The sequence below is a fragment of the Anopheles ziemanni genome (assembly GCF_943734765.1).
Source record: "Anopheles ziemanni chromosome X unlocalized genomic scaffold, idAnoZiCoDA_A2_x.2 X_unloc_58, whole genome shotgun sequence".
NCBI lineage: Eukaryota > Metazoa > Arthropoda > Insecta > Diptera > Culicidae > Anopheles > Anopheles ziemanni.
The window spans coordinates 114430-127500 of NW_026689827.1; the positions used below are offsets into that span (position 1 = coordinate 114430).

Consider the following 13071-nt stretch of genomic DNA (forward strand, 5'->3'; position numbering starts at 1 on the left):
TAGAGACTTGGTGTAGAACAATTATATGTTTGGCATGGCAAGACCTACATTCGGTCAATACAAAGTGAGAAGATCAAAGATACCCGCAAGGGTGATATTGGTGTCCAAAGGAAAAAAGCACTAAGTCAAGAAGTCAGTATGCGATGAAACACGGACCAAGAGTACCAAGCAATTGGTGCAAGTTAGAGCCTTAATGGTTCAAGATAGAGACTTGGTGTTGAACAATTATAAGTTTGGCATAGCAAGACCTACATTTGGTCAATACATGGTGCGAAGATCAAAGATACCCGTAAGGGTGATATTGGTGTCCAAAGGTAAAAAACACTAAGTCTTGGGAAACTTATATGAAGGAAAGGACCCTGATGGGTCATATGGAATTGATCGAAAAATCGGCTAAGTCCCAAAATGGGGATGTCAGAACTACACTCATATGTTACTACATGAAGCAAGGCAAACTTATATGAAGAAAAGGACCCTTATGGGTCATAAGGTATGGATCGAAAAATCGGCTAAGTCCCAAAATGATGATGTCAGAACTACACTCAAATGTTACCACACCAAGCAAGGCAAACTTATATGAAGAAAAGGACCCTGATGGGTCATATGGTATTTTACGAAAAATCGGCTAAGTCCCAAAATGGGGATGTCAGAACTACACTCATATGTTACCACACCAAGCAAGGCAAACTTATATGAAGGCAAGGACCCTGATGGGTCATATGGTATTTTACGAAAAATCGGCTAAGTCCCAAAATGGGGATGTCAGAACTACACTCAAATGTTACCACACCAAGCAAGGCAAACTTATATGAAGAAAAGGACCCTGATGGGTCATATGGTATTTTACGAAAAATCGGCTAAGTCCCAAAATGGGGATGTCAGAACTACACTCAAATGTTACCACACCAAGCAAGGCAAACTTATATGAAGGCAAGGACCCTGATGGGTCATATGGTATTTTACGAAAAATCGGCTAAGTCCCAAAATGGGGATGTCTGAACTACACTCATATGTTACCACACCAAGCAAGGCAAACTTATATGAAGCAAAAGACCCTGATGGGTCAAATGGTATTTTACGAAAAATCGGCTAAGTCCCAAAATGGGGATGTCAGAACTACACTAACAAGTTACCACACCAAGCAAGGCAAACTTATATGAAGGCAAGGACCCTGATGGGTCATATGGTATTTTACGAAAAATCGGCTAAGTCCCAAAATGGGGATGTCTGAACTACACTCATATGTTACCACACCAAGGAAGGCAAACTTATATGAAGCAAAAGACCCTGATGGGTCAAATGGTATTTTACGAAAAATCGGCTAAGTCCCAAAATGGGGATGTCTGAACTACACTCAAATGTTACCACACCAAGCAAGGCAATCTTATATGAAGCAAAGGACCCTGATGGGTCATATGGTATTTTACGAAAAATCGGCTAAGTCCCAAAATGGGGATGTCTGAACTACACTCAAATGTTACCACATCAAGCAAGGCAAACTTATATGAAGGCAAGGACCCTGATGGGTCATATGGTATTTTACGAAAAATCGGCTAAGTCCCAAAATGGGGATGTCTGAACTACACTCAAATGTTACCACACCAAGCAAGGCAATCTTATATGAAGCAAAGGACCCTGATGGGTCATATGGTATTTTACGAAAAATCGGCTAAGTCCCAAAATGGGGATGTCAGAACTACACTCATATGTTACCACACCAAGCAAGGCAAACTTATATGAAGCAAAGGACCCTGATGGGTCATATGGTATTTTACGAAAAATCGGCTAAGTCCCAAAATGGGGATGTCAGAACTACACTCATATGTTACCACACCAAGCTAGGCAAACTTATATGAAGCAAAGGACCCTGATGGGTCATATGGTATTTTACGAAAAATCGGCTAAGTCCCAAAATGAGGATGTCAGAACTACACTCAAATGTTACCACACCAAGCAAGGCAAACTTATATGAAGCAAAGGACCCTGATGGGTCATATGGTATTTTACGAAAAATCGGCTAAGTCCCAAAATGGGGATGTCAGAACTACACTCAAATGTTACCACACCAAGCAAGGCAAACTTATATGAAGCAAAGGACCCTGATGGGTCATATGGTATTTTACGAAAAATCGGCTAAGTCCCAAAATGGGGATGTCAGAACTACACTCAAATGTTACCACACCAAGCAAGGCAAACTTATATGAAGGAAAGGACCCATATGGGTCATATGGTATTTTACGAAAAATCGGCTAAGTCCGAAAATGATGATGTCAGAACTACACTCAAATGTTACCACACCAAGCAAGGCAAACTTATATGAAGGAAAGGACCCATATGGGTCATATGGCATTTTACGAAAAATCGGCTAAGTCCCAAAATGAGGATGTCAGAACTACACTAAAAAGTTACCACACCAAGCAAGGCAAAGTACCTAGGTGAACCCTAGGAAGAAACACGGACCAAGTCAGATGGCCTAAGTCAAGAGAACAAGTGACCTAGGCAAAGTTGTATGGCGCTGAGGACCCTGAAAAATCTGGTTAGTGTAGTTTAGACAGGGTAGGTTTTTAGGTCGGCCGAACCCCCTTATTTTGGGTTTTGGCCTCATCAAGAAGCTACACCTAGGCAAACTGCCTAGGGTGAAAGTGCGAAGACCAATCGAATAGAAAGACAAGTTTTGACCGATCGCCCTAGGCAAGCTTGTATGAAGAAAGGGACCCTAAGGGTCATATGGAAATACATGAAAAATCGGCTAAGTCCCAAAATTGGGATGTCTGAACTACACTAAAAAGTTACCACATCAAGCAAGGCAAAGTACCTAGGTGAACCGTAGGAAGAAACACGGACCAAGTCAGATGGCCTAAGTCAAGAGTGCAAGTGACCTAGGCAAAGTTGTATGACGGTGAGGACCCTGAAAAATCTGGTTAGTGTAGTTTAGACAGGGGAGGTTTTTGGGTCGGCTGAACCTCCTTATTTTGGGTTTTGACCTCCTCAAGAAGCTACACCTAGGCAAACTGCCTAGGGTGAAAGTGCGAAGACCAATCGAATAGTAAGACAAGTTTTGACCGATCGCCCTAGGCAAGCTTGTATGAAGAAAGGGACCCTATGGGTCATATGGAAATTCATGAAAAATCGGCTAAGTCCCAAAATTGGGATGTCAGAACTACACTATAAAGTTACCACATCAAGCAAGGCAAAGTACCTAGGTGAACCCTAGGAAGAAACACGGACCAAGTCAGATGGCCTAAGTCAAGAGTATAAGTGACCTAGGCAAAGTTGTATGGCGCTGAGGACCCTGAAAAATCGGGTTAGTGTAGTTAAGACAGGGGAGGTTTCAGGGTCGGCTGGACCTCCTTATTTCGGGTTTTGGCCTCCTCAAGAAGACAGACCTAGGCGAATTGCCTAGGGTGAAACTGCGAAGACCAATCGAATAGTAAGACAAGTTTTGACCGATCGCCCTAGGCAAGCTTGTATGAAGAAAGGGACCCTTAGGGTCATATGGAAATTCATGAAAAATCGGCTAAGTCCCAAAATTGGGATGTCAGAACTACACTAAAAAGTTACCACATCAAGCAAGGCAAAGTACCTAGGTGAACCCTAGGAAGAAACACGGACCAAGTCAGATGGCCTAAGTCAAGAGTGCAAGTGACCTAGGCAAAGTTGTATGGCGCTGAGGACCCTGAAAAATCGGGTTAGTGTAGTTAAGACAGGGGAGGTTTCAGGGTCGGCCAGACCTCCTTATTTCGGGTTTTGGCCTCCTCAAGAAGACAGACCTAGGCGAATTGCCTAGGGTGAAACTGCGAAGACCAATCGAATAGTAAGACAAGTTTTGACCGATCGCCCTAGGCAAGCTTGTATGAAGAAAGGGACCCTATGGGTCATATGGAAATTCATGAAAAATCGGCTAAGTCCCAAAATTGGGATGTCAGAACTACACTAAAAAGTTACCACATCAAGCAAGGCAAAGTACCTAGGTGAACCCTAGGAAGAAACACGGACCAAGTCAGATGGCCTAAGTCAAGAGTATAAGTGACCTAGGCAAAGTTGTATGGCGCTGAGGACCCTGAAAAATCGGGTTAGTGTAGTTAAGACAGGGGAGGTTTCAGGGTCGGCCAGACCTCCTTATTTCGGGTTTTGGCCTCCTCAAGAAGACAGACCTAGGCGAATTGCCTAGGGTGAAACTGCGAAGACCAATCGAATAGTAAGACAAGTTTTGACCGATCGCCCTAGGCAAGCTTGTATGAAGAAAGGGACCCTATGGGTCATATGGAAATTCATGAAAAATCGGCTAAGTCCCAAAATTGGGATGTCAGAACTACACTATAAAGTTACCACATTAGCAAGGCAGACTTGTATGAAGAACGGGACCCAGGTGAAAGTAGCAAATATCCCAAACCGAACATGTATATTATACACACAAGAGTACGAACATAAAGGAACACGGACCAAGCGTGCCGAGAGAATCGGTACTATAGAGCCCTCGTGGTTCTACACAAAGACTTTATGTTAGGGGTTCAAGCCCCATAGTACTCAAACGGTGACAGTAGCAAATATCCCAAACCGAACATGAATATTATACACACAAGAGTACGAACATAAAGGAACACGGACCAAGCGTGCCGAGAGAATCGGTACTATAGAGCCCTCGTGGTTCTACACAAAGACTTTATGTTAGGGGTTCAAGCCCCATAGTACTCAAACGGTGACAGTAGCAAATATCCAAAAACGAACTGGAATTTACATTCTGTTGGTCATGCGGTCGTCCAAAGGGGTCTAGTATCCTGGGATGACAAGCATCACGGGCACAGTCTCGTATCAAAACAGTCGAAGAGGCCCGCGAAAGCTTGCTTTCCATGGCTATGCGATGCACAAATTGAGTTTCTCCGTAGTTATACACAGCGCACAGGTGAAAGTAGCAAATATCCCAAATCGAACATGAATTTTATACACACAAGAGTACAAACATAAAGGAACACGGACCAAGCGTACCGAGAGAATCGGTACTAGAGCCCTTGTGGTTCTACATTGAGAGCCCTCGTGGTTCTACATAGATACTTTATGTTAGGGGTTCCAACCCCATAGTACTAGAACGGTGGAAGTAGCAAATAAACCGAACGTGGAATTTACTTTCTGATGGTCATGCGGTCGTCCAAAGGGGTCTAGTATCCTGGGATGACAAGCATCACGGGCACAGCTCGTATCAAAACAGTCGAAGAGGCCCGCGAAAGCTTGCTTTCCATGGCTATGCGATGCACAAATTGAGTTTACTCACCGTAGTATAAAACGAACGAACCGAACCTATCCGAGTAGGGATAATGGGCGCAGTAACATACTTCTGTGACCCAGCGAGAGTTGAACGAGGTGACATGAACTGTCAGTGGCTTATATCAGATGGGATACATACATGAGATTGCTTTCAAATCTACACTCGAAAACCTAACCAAGTAAAAGCGAACGTGGGGAGGATTCGAAACTGGTAACGAAATCTTAAGCTGGAAAGAGTCATCACTATGGATACATATTATGCGAAACCAATCAAGTGCTCATTACTGATCCAAAACCGAAGAGCACTAGTGAACACCTTAATCTCACCCTAGTTCACATCCAAGTGATCGACCACGTGTGTGAAGCAAAGACCAATCGAATTCCTCAATGGACCGAACACTATGAACAAATGGCCAAAAACGTTATAACTATCCAAACATACTACTATCTAGCGAAAGTCATCACGATGGAACCATACCATGATCTTTAACCTATAGCGCTCACCATATTCCTACCCAGAGTGCAAGTGAACAGATTGCCCACCCTTACCCAGTTCACAACCACGTGATCGACTAACATACCGAGGTTACCACAAGTCAAAGTTATACGTTTACAAGCGCAAGACCAATCGAAAACCCCGAAAGCAATCTCGACCCAAAATGTATTATCCGTGAGTGTAGTCGAGTCTCGTACTCGTCATCTGTAATCGTCGGATAGAATATCCAGTACACGGTTGTCTTTCCAAATGAAATCTACATACAGAACTCGCTCTTGGCAAATGGGTGGCAATGGCGCAATCAGGAGCGAGTTCCCGTCCGGGTGCCAAGTGATTGGCAAATGTCTGGGGGAAAGCAACCATATATTGATTTGTCTGTTAGTGTACTGGGTGTTTGAGGTATGTAGTATCCACGCTTGGTTGGGTGTGTCAGAGGACCATGGATGCGTTCACAACCCCAATTGGGGTACATCGGGAATGATTTTGTGGAACCGATGTGCCCGGCACACACTAAGTTTTGTTGCAAGTTAATAGTGTGCCATGTCCGGGGGGGTTGTGATTAAACTCTGGTGAATTGCGTACTGTGGTGATTGGGGTATGAAAGCCCCGCAGTTGCAATGATCGGACGCGCCTAGCGTGTCCTTTAGTTGATGGTAGGGAAATGAAGGCCCTTGTCAGCTCACCTAAGTATTCATGGAAGTTTGGCATAAGGTCGCTGTGGTAGGGGTATGAAGGCCCCGTCAGCGCATGCACAATCGGGCGCACGTGCGCTTAGCGGAGTCGAATGCCGCTCAAGTGCCTGTCCGGTGCATCGGGTGTGTGTGATACGAGGGCAATGAGGTTCGCACGGGGGCTCGCCTCCCGTGTGCTACCGGACTTGACAACATATAGAACGTGGTGTTTGCTCCTCCGGGTGCAATGGGACAATGAACATTCGAACGCAAAGTCGGAATTCTGGTTGATCCTACCAGTAATATACGCTCGTCTCAAAGGTTAAGCCATGCATGTCTAAGTACAAACAGATTTAATGTGAAACCGCATAAGGCTCAGTATAACAGCTATAATTTACGAGATCATCAACCTAGTTACTTGGATAACTGTGGAAAATCTAGAGCTAATACATGCAACATGCCAGGACCCTCGCGGGAACTGGTGCACTTATTAGTCAAACCAATCGCGGGTTCTCCGTGTCATTGAGTTGAAGTCTGGATAATGATGCTGATCGTATGGTCTCGCACCGACGACAGATCTCGCAAATATCTGCCCTATCAACTATGGATGGTAGTATAGAGGACTACCATGGTTGCAACGGGTAACGGGGAATCAGGGTTCGATTCCGGAGAGGGAGCCTGAGAAATGGCTACCACATCCAAGGAAGGCAGCAGGCGCGTAAATTACCCAATCCCGGGACGGGGAGGTAGTGACGAGAAATAACAATATGAAACTCTTTAATGATGTTTCATAATTGGAATGAGTAGAGCATAAATCCTTCTACGAGGATCAAGTGGAGGGCAAGTCTGGTGCCAGCAGCCGCGGTAATTCCAGCTCCACTAGCGTATATTAAAATTGTTGCGGTTAAAACGTTCGAAGTTGATACTTGTCCAACACAGTCCGGCTCCGCCGACCCGGTCAACCCGTGGTCGGTGGGCCAAGTCGGAATCTGGTTGCGACTCAATGGTGTGGTAGGGCACCAAGTCTGTGTCATGGTGTGCCCTTCAACGGGTGCAAGTGTAACATAGAGCTCGACCGCTCACGTTTACCTTGAACAAATTAGAGTGCTTAAAGCAGGGTGCCCAAACGCCCTAGAATAATCTTGCATGGAATAATGGAATACGACCTTGGTCTAATCTTTCATTGGTTTGTACTCAGACCGGAGGTAATGATTAACAGAAGTAGTTGGGGACACTAGTATTACGGCGCGAGAGGTGAAATTCGTAGACCGTCGTAAGACTAACTAAAGCGAAGGCATTTGTCAAGGATGCTTTCTTTAATCAAGAACGAAAGTTAGAGGATCGAAGGCGATTAGATACCGCCCTAGTTCTAACCGTAAACGATGCCAACTAGCAATTGGGAGACGCTACAACCAGGTGCTCTCAGTAGCTTCCGGGAAACCAAAGTCAGGTTCCGGGGGAAGTATGGTTGCAAAGTTGAAACTTAAAGGAATTGACGGAAGGGCACCACAATGAAATGGAGCTTGCGGTTCAATTTGACTCAACACGGGAAAACTTACCAGGTCCGAACTTATGGAGGTGAGACAGATTAATAGCTCTTTCTCAAATTTAAGGGTAGTGGTGCATGGCCGTTCTTAGTTCGTGGATTGATTTGTCTGGTTAATTCCGATAACGAACGTGACTCACATATGCTAACTAGAACGCAGTCAGCGTTAATGCGTCGATGCCGATTGGAACGGGTTAGGACCTTTCGGTGGAGTATGACCTGACACCTTCGCTGTTCGTGTGCGCAAGTGCACTTACGGTACGCTGCTTAGCAGGACAATTTGTGTTTAGCAAAATGAGATCGAGCGATAACAGGTCCGTGATGCCCTTAGATGTTCTGGGCTACACGCGTGCTACAATGTGGGTAGCAGCGTGTCTCCTATTCCGAGAGGAACGGGAAATCACTCAAATACTCACTTAGTAGGGATTATGGATTGCAATGGTCCATATGAACTCGGAACTTCTAGTAAGTGCTGGTCATCAGCCAGCGTTGAATACGTCCCTGCCCTTTGTACACACCGCCCGTCGCTACTACCGATGGATTATTTAGTGAGGTCTTTGGAGATGATCGTTCGCTGGATCCTCGTGAACCGCGTCTGCTTTATCGAAGTTGACCGAACTTGATGATTTAGAGGAAGTAAAAGTCGTAACAAGGTTTCCGTAGGTGAACCTGCGGAAGGATCATTAGTGGCCAAGTGATCCTTCCAGAAGTCCGAACCTGCGGGTTGAGACTTCGGCACAAGTTGCCATATGATAATTGACGAAACACTATAGAAGTCCGAACCTGCGGGTTGAGACTCAGGCACAAGTTGCCATATGAAAGTTGACGAAACACTAACAAGTCCGAACCTGCGGGTTGAGACTTAGGCACACGTTGCCTTATACATGACTTCGAACAAATACACAAGTCCGAACCTGCGGGTTGAGACTTAGGCACAAGTTGCCTTATACATGACTTCGAACAAATACACAAGTCCGAACCTGCGGGTTGAGACTTAGGCACAAGTTGCCATATGAAAGTTGACGAAACACTAACAAGTCCGAACCTGCGGGTTGAGACTTAGGCACACGTTGCCTTATACATGACTTCGAACAAATACACAAGTCCGAACCTGCGGGTTGAGACTTAGGCACAAGTTGCCTTATACATACATTGGCCAAATAAACAGAAGTCCGAACCTGCGGGTTGAGACTTAGGCACAAGTTGCCATATTATATTCGATCAAACACTAAGTAGTCCGAACCTGCGGGTTGAGACTCAAGACCGTAACAAGATGTCACTATACAAGTCCGAACCTAAGGGTTGAGACTTAATGCGATCTAGATACCAAGTTGACATCCAATACCTGTTGAGCAAAACCAAAGATTCCCTGTTCTCGAATGATTACACTATATAACAGGGAATCATGAAGAAATCAAGCAAGCGTGAAACAAAGTCATCACTTGGGCATGCTCGATAGCCAACCACATGACCTTAACCTAAGAGAGCATGCAAACCACATGATACCTATAAACGATTAACCCGCCCTAGTTCAATCGTTCACCAAGTGATGACTTCAGTATGGCTAAGAGAAAAACTTTTAAATGGGAAAAACTCTAAGGTTGAACCTCCGGGTTGAGACTTCCGCGTCGGAGGTGGGCGCACCTCCTATCCGAAAGATGATGAATCAGGGGTGTTCGGTCAGCAATGGTCGGATGCCCCGTCGTAGTCCAACTATGACAATCAAAGTCAAGACCTCCGGGTTGAGACTTTCCGCGAGTACAAGCATAAAGGAACACGGACCAAGCCGTACCGAGAGAATCGGTACTAGAGCCCTCGTGGTTCTACATTGAGAGAGCCCTCGTGGTTCTCATTAGGGGCTTTATGCAAGTCGTACTCAATACTGTGGTGTGAAGTATAAAGTATAGTCTTCGCCTGGTCCACGCTGCTTCGGCGGTCCTGGGTAAGATAGTTAATTCTAGCTTGCCCTATAGTGGAATGAGGACACTTAATGCTTCGTCTTTTAGCGGCGGCTAGACTCCTCCTCACGGGGAACGAGTTGACGCGCACAGCGGCGGCTTACGCACTATGGCAATCATGGATGCCTGAAGATTCCGTGAAGTTCTCCCCTGGTCCACGCTGCCTCGGCAGTCCTGGGTAAAATGGAATATTTCCAGCTTGCCCTATAGTGGAAGAGGACTATCCAACAATACAAAGTCAAGACCTCCGGGTTGAGACTTTCCGCGTCGGTGGTGTCGCGCACCGCCTATCCGAAAGATGGTGTAACAGGGGTGTTCGATCAGCAATGGTCGGATGCCCCGTCATAGTCCAACTATGACAACCAAAGTCAAGACCTCCGGGTTGAGACTTCCGCGTCCGGAGGTACGCGTACCGCCTACCCGAAAGATGGTGTGCTTCTGGGGTATTCGATGAGTCGGATACCCCGTCGTAGTCCAACTATGACAATCAAAGTCAAGACCTCCGGGTTGAGACTTCCGCGTCCGGAGGTACGCGTACCGCCTACCCGAAAGATGGTGAATCAGGGGTGTTCGATCAGCAATGGTCGGATGCCCCGTCGTAGTCCAACTATGACAATCAAAGTCAAGACCTCCGGGTTGAGACTTTCTAAGAGTACAAGCATAAAGGAACACGGACCAAGCCGTACCGAGAGAATCGGTACTAGAGCCCTCGTGGTTCTACATTGAGAGAGCCCTCGTGGTTCTCATTAGGGGCTTTATGCAAGAAGTACTCAATACTGTGGTGTGAAGTATAAAGTATAGAGTCCTCCACTGGTCCACGCTGCTCCGGCGGTCCTGGGTAAGATAGTTCATTCTAGCTTGCCCTATGTGGAAGAGGACTCAATACCCTACCTGTTGAGCTTGAAACAAAGTCATCACTTGGGCATGCTCATATTGCCATACAATATTCCATTATCTACTAATGAGCATGCAGCTATATGATTATAACCTGTAAACGATTACCCCGCCGTAGTTCAGCGCTTCAACCAAGTGATGACTTCAGTATGGCTAGTGTGTGAAGTATAAAGTATAGTCCTCCCCTGGTCCACACTGCTTCGGCGGTCCTGGGTAAGATAGTTAGTTCTAGCTTGCCCTATGTGGAAGAGGACACCATACTTAATACTGTGGTGTAATGAACAAAGTATAGTCCTCCACTGGTCCACGCTGCTTTGCAGTCCTGGGTAAGATAGTTAATTCTAGCTTGCCCTATGTGGAAGAGGGCATACAAGACAAAGTATAGTTCTCCCCTGGTCCACGCTGCTCCGGCGGTCCTGGGTAAGATAGTTAATTCTAGCTTGCCCTATGTGGAAGAGGACATAATACTCTACCTGTTGAGCTTTAAACAAAGTCATCACTTGGGCATGCTCTATAGCCAACCACATGACATTAACCTAAGAGAGCATGCAGCGTATTATCCCAATGCAAAGTAAACGATAGACTCGCCCTAGTTCAGTGCTTCAACCAAGTGATGACTTCAATATGGCTAGTGTGTGAAGTATAAAGTATAGTCCTCCCCTGGTCCACACTGCTTCGGCGGTCCTGGGTAAGATAGTTAATTCTAGCTTGCCCTATGTGGAAGAGGACACCATACTTAATACTGTGGTGTAATGAACAAAGTATAGTCCTCCACTGGTCCACGCTGCTCCGGCGGTCCTGGGTAAGATAGTTCATTCTAGCTTGCCCTATGTGGAAGAGGGCATACAAGACAAAGTATAGTTCTCCCCTGGTCCACGCTGCTTCGGCGGTCCTGGGTAAGATAGTTAATTCTAGCTTGCCCTATGTGGAAGAGAGCATACATGAACCAAGAACGAAGGTTATGATCGAGGAATGATTCGACAACTAACCGATGGTATGAAATGTGAAGAATTCAAGCAAGCACACAATCAAGTCATCACTTGGGCATGCTCGATAGCCAACCTCATGACATTAACCTAGTAGAGCATGCAAAAACCAATATATATGTAAACGATGCCCCTCCCTAGTTCAGCGCTTCAACCAAGTGATGACTTCAGAATGGCTAAATCAAATCGGTTCAAAACATACCATCGGTACCCTATTGAAACACACAAGTCGATATCAAACCTCATGATTGTGTAGTCCTCCACTGGTCCACGCCGCTTCGGCCGTCCTGGGTAAAATGGAACATTCCAGCTTGCCCTATGTGGAAGAGGGCACATTACTCAATACTGTGGTGTGAAGTATAAAGTTCAGTTCTCCCCTGGTCCACGCTGCTTCGGCGGTCCTGGGTAAGATAGTTCATTCTAGCTTGCCCTATGTGGAAGAGGACACTTAATACTTCGTCTCTAAGCGGCGGCTTGACTCCTCCCTACGGGGAACGGGTTTACGCGCACAGCGGCGGCTTACGCACTATGGCAGTCATGGATGCCTTACGTTTCTATGAAAAGTGTGTTCCTCCCCTGGTCCACGCTGCTTCGGCAGTCCTGGGTAAGATAGTTAGTTCTAGCTTGCCCTATGTGGAAGAGGACACGTAGACTTACTGTGGTGTGAAGTATAAAGTTCAGTTCTCCCCTGGTCCACGCCGCTTCGGCCGTCCTGGGTAAAATGGATTCATCCAGCTTGCCCTATGTGGAATGAGGACACTTTATGCTTCGTCTCTAAGCGGCGGCTTGCTCCTCCCTACGGGGAACGGGTATACGCGCACAGCGGCGGCTTACGTTATGGCAGTCATGGATGCCTTACGTTTCCATGAAAAGTGTGTTCCTCCCCTGGTCCACGCTGCTTCGGCAGTCCTGGGTAAGATAGTTAGTTCTAGCTTGCCCTATGTGGAAGAGGACACGTAGACTTACTGTGGTGTGAAGTATAAGGTTCAGTTCTCCCCTGGTCCACGCCGCTTCGGCCGTCCTGGGTAAAATGGATTCATCCAGCTTGCCCTATGTGGAATGAGGACACTTTATGCTTCGTCTCTAAGCGGCGGCTTGCTCCTCCCTACGGGGAACGGGTATACGCGCACAGCGGCGGCTTACGCAAGTTAGTCACCCTCGGCAGTGGATCACTCGGCTCATGGATCGATGAAGACCGCAGCTAACTGCGCGTCATAATGTGAACTGCAGGACACATGAACATTGATAAGTTGAACGC

The 13071-nt window shown here is 46.3% G+C and overlaps 1 non-coding gene across 1 annotated transcript in view; it reads left to right on the forward strand.

Annotated features, from left to right (window-relative positions):
- The first annotated feature begins 12966 nt into the window (after nt 1-12966).
- Nucleotides 12967-13071, forward strand: part of LOC131292428 (5.8S ribosomal RNA) — a 155-nt gene continuing 50 nt past the window's right edge. Inside the window, exon 1 of the ribosomal RNA XR_009190071.1 lies at nt 12967-13071. This exon is cut by the window's right edge and continues 50 nt beyond it. This is a non-coding gene — a ribosomal RNA (5.8S ribosomal RNA).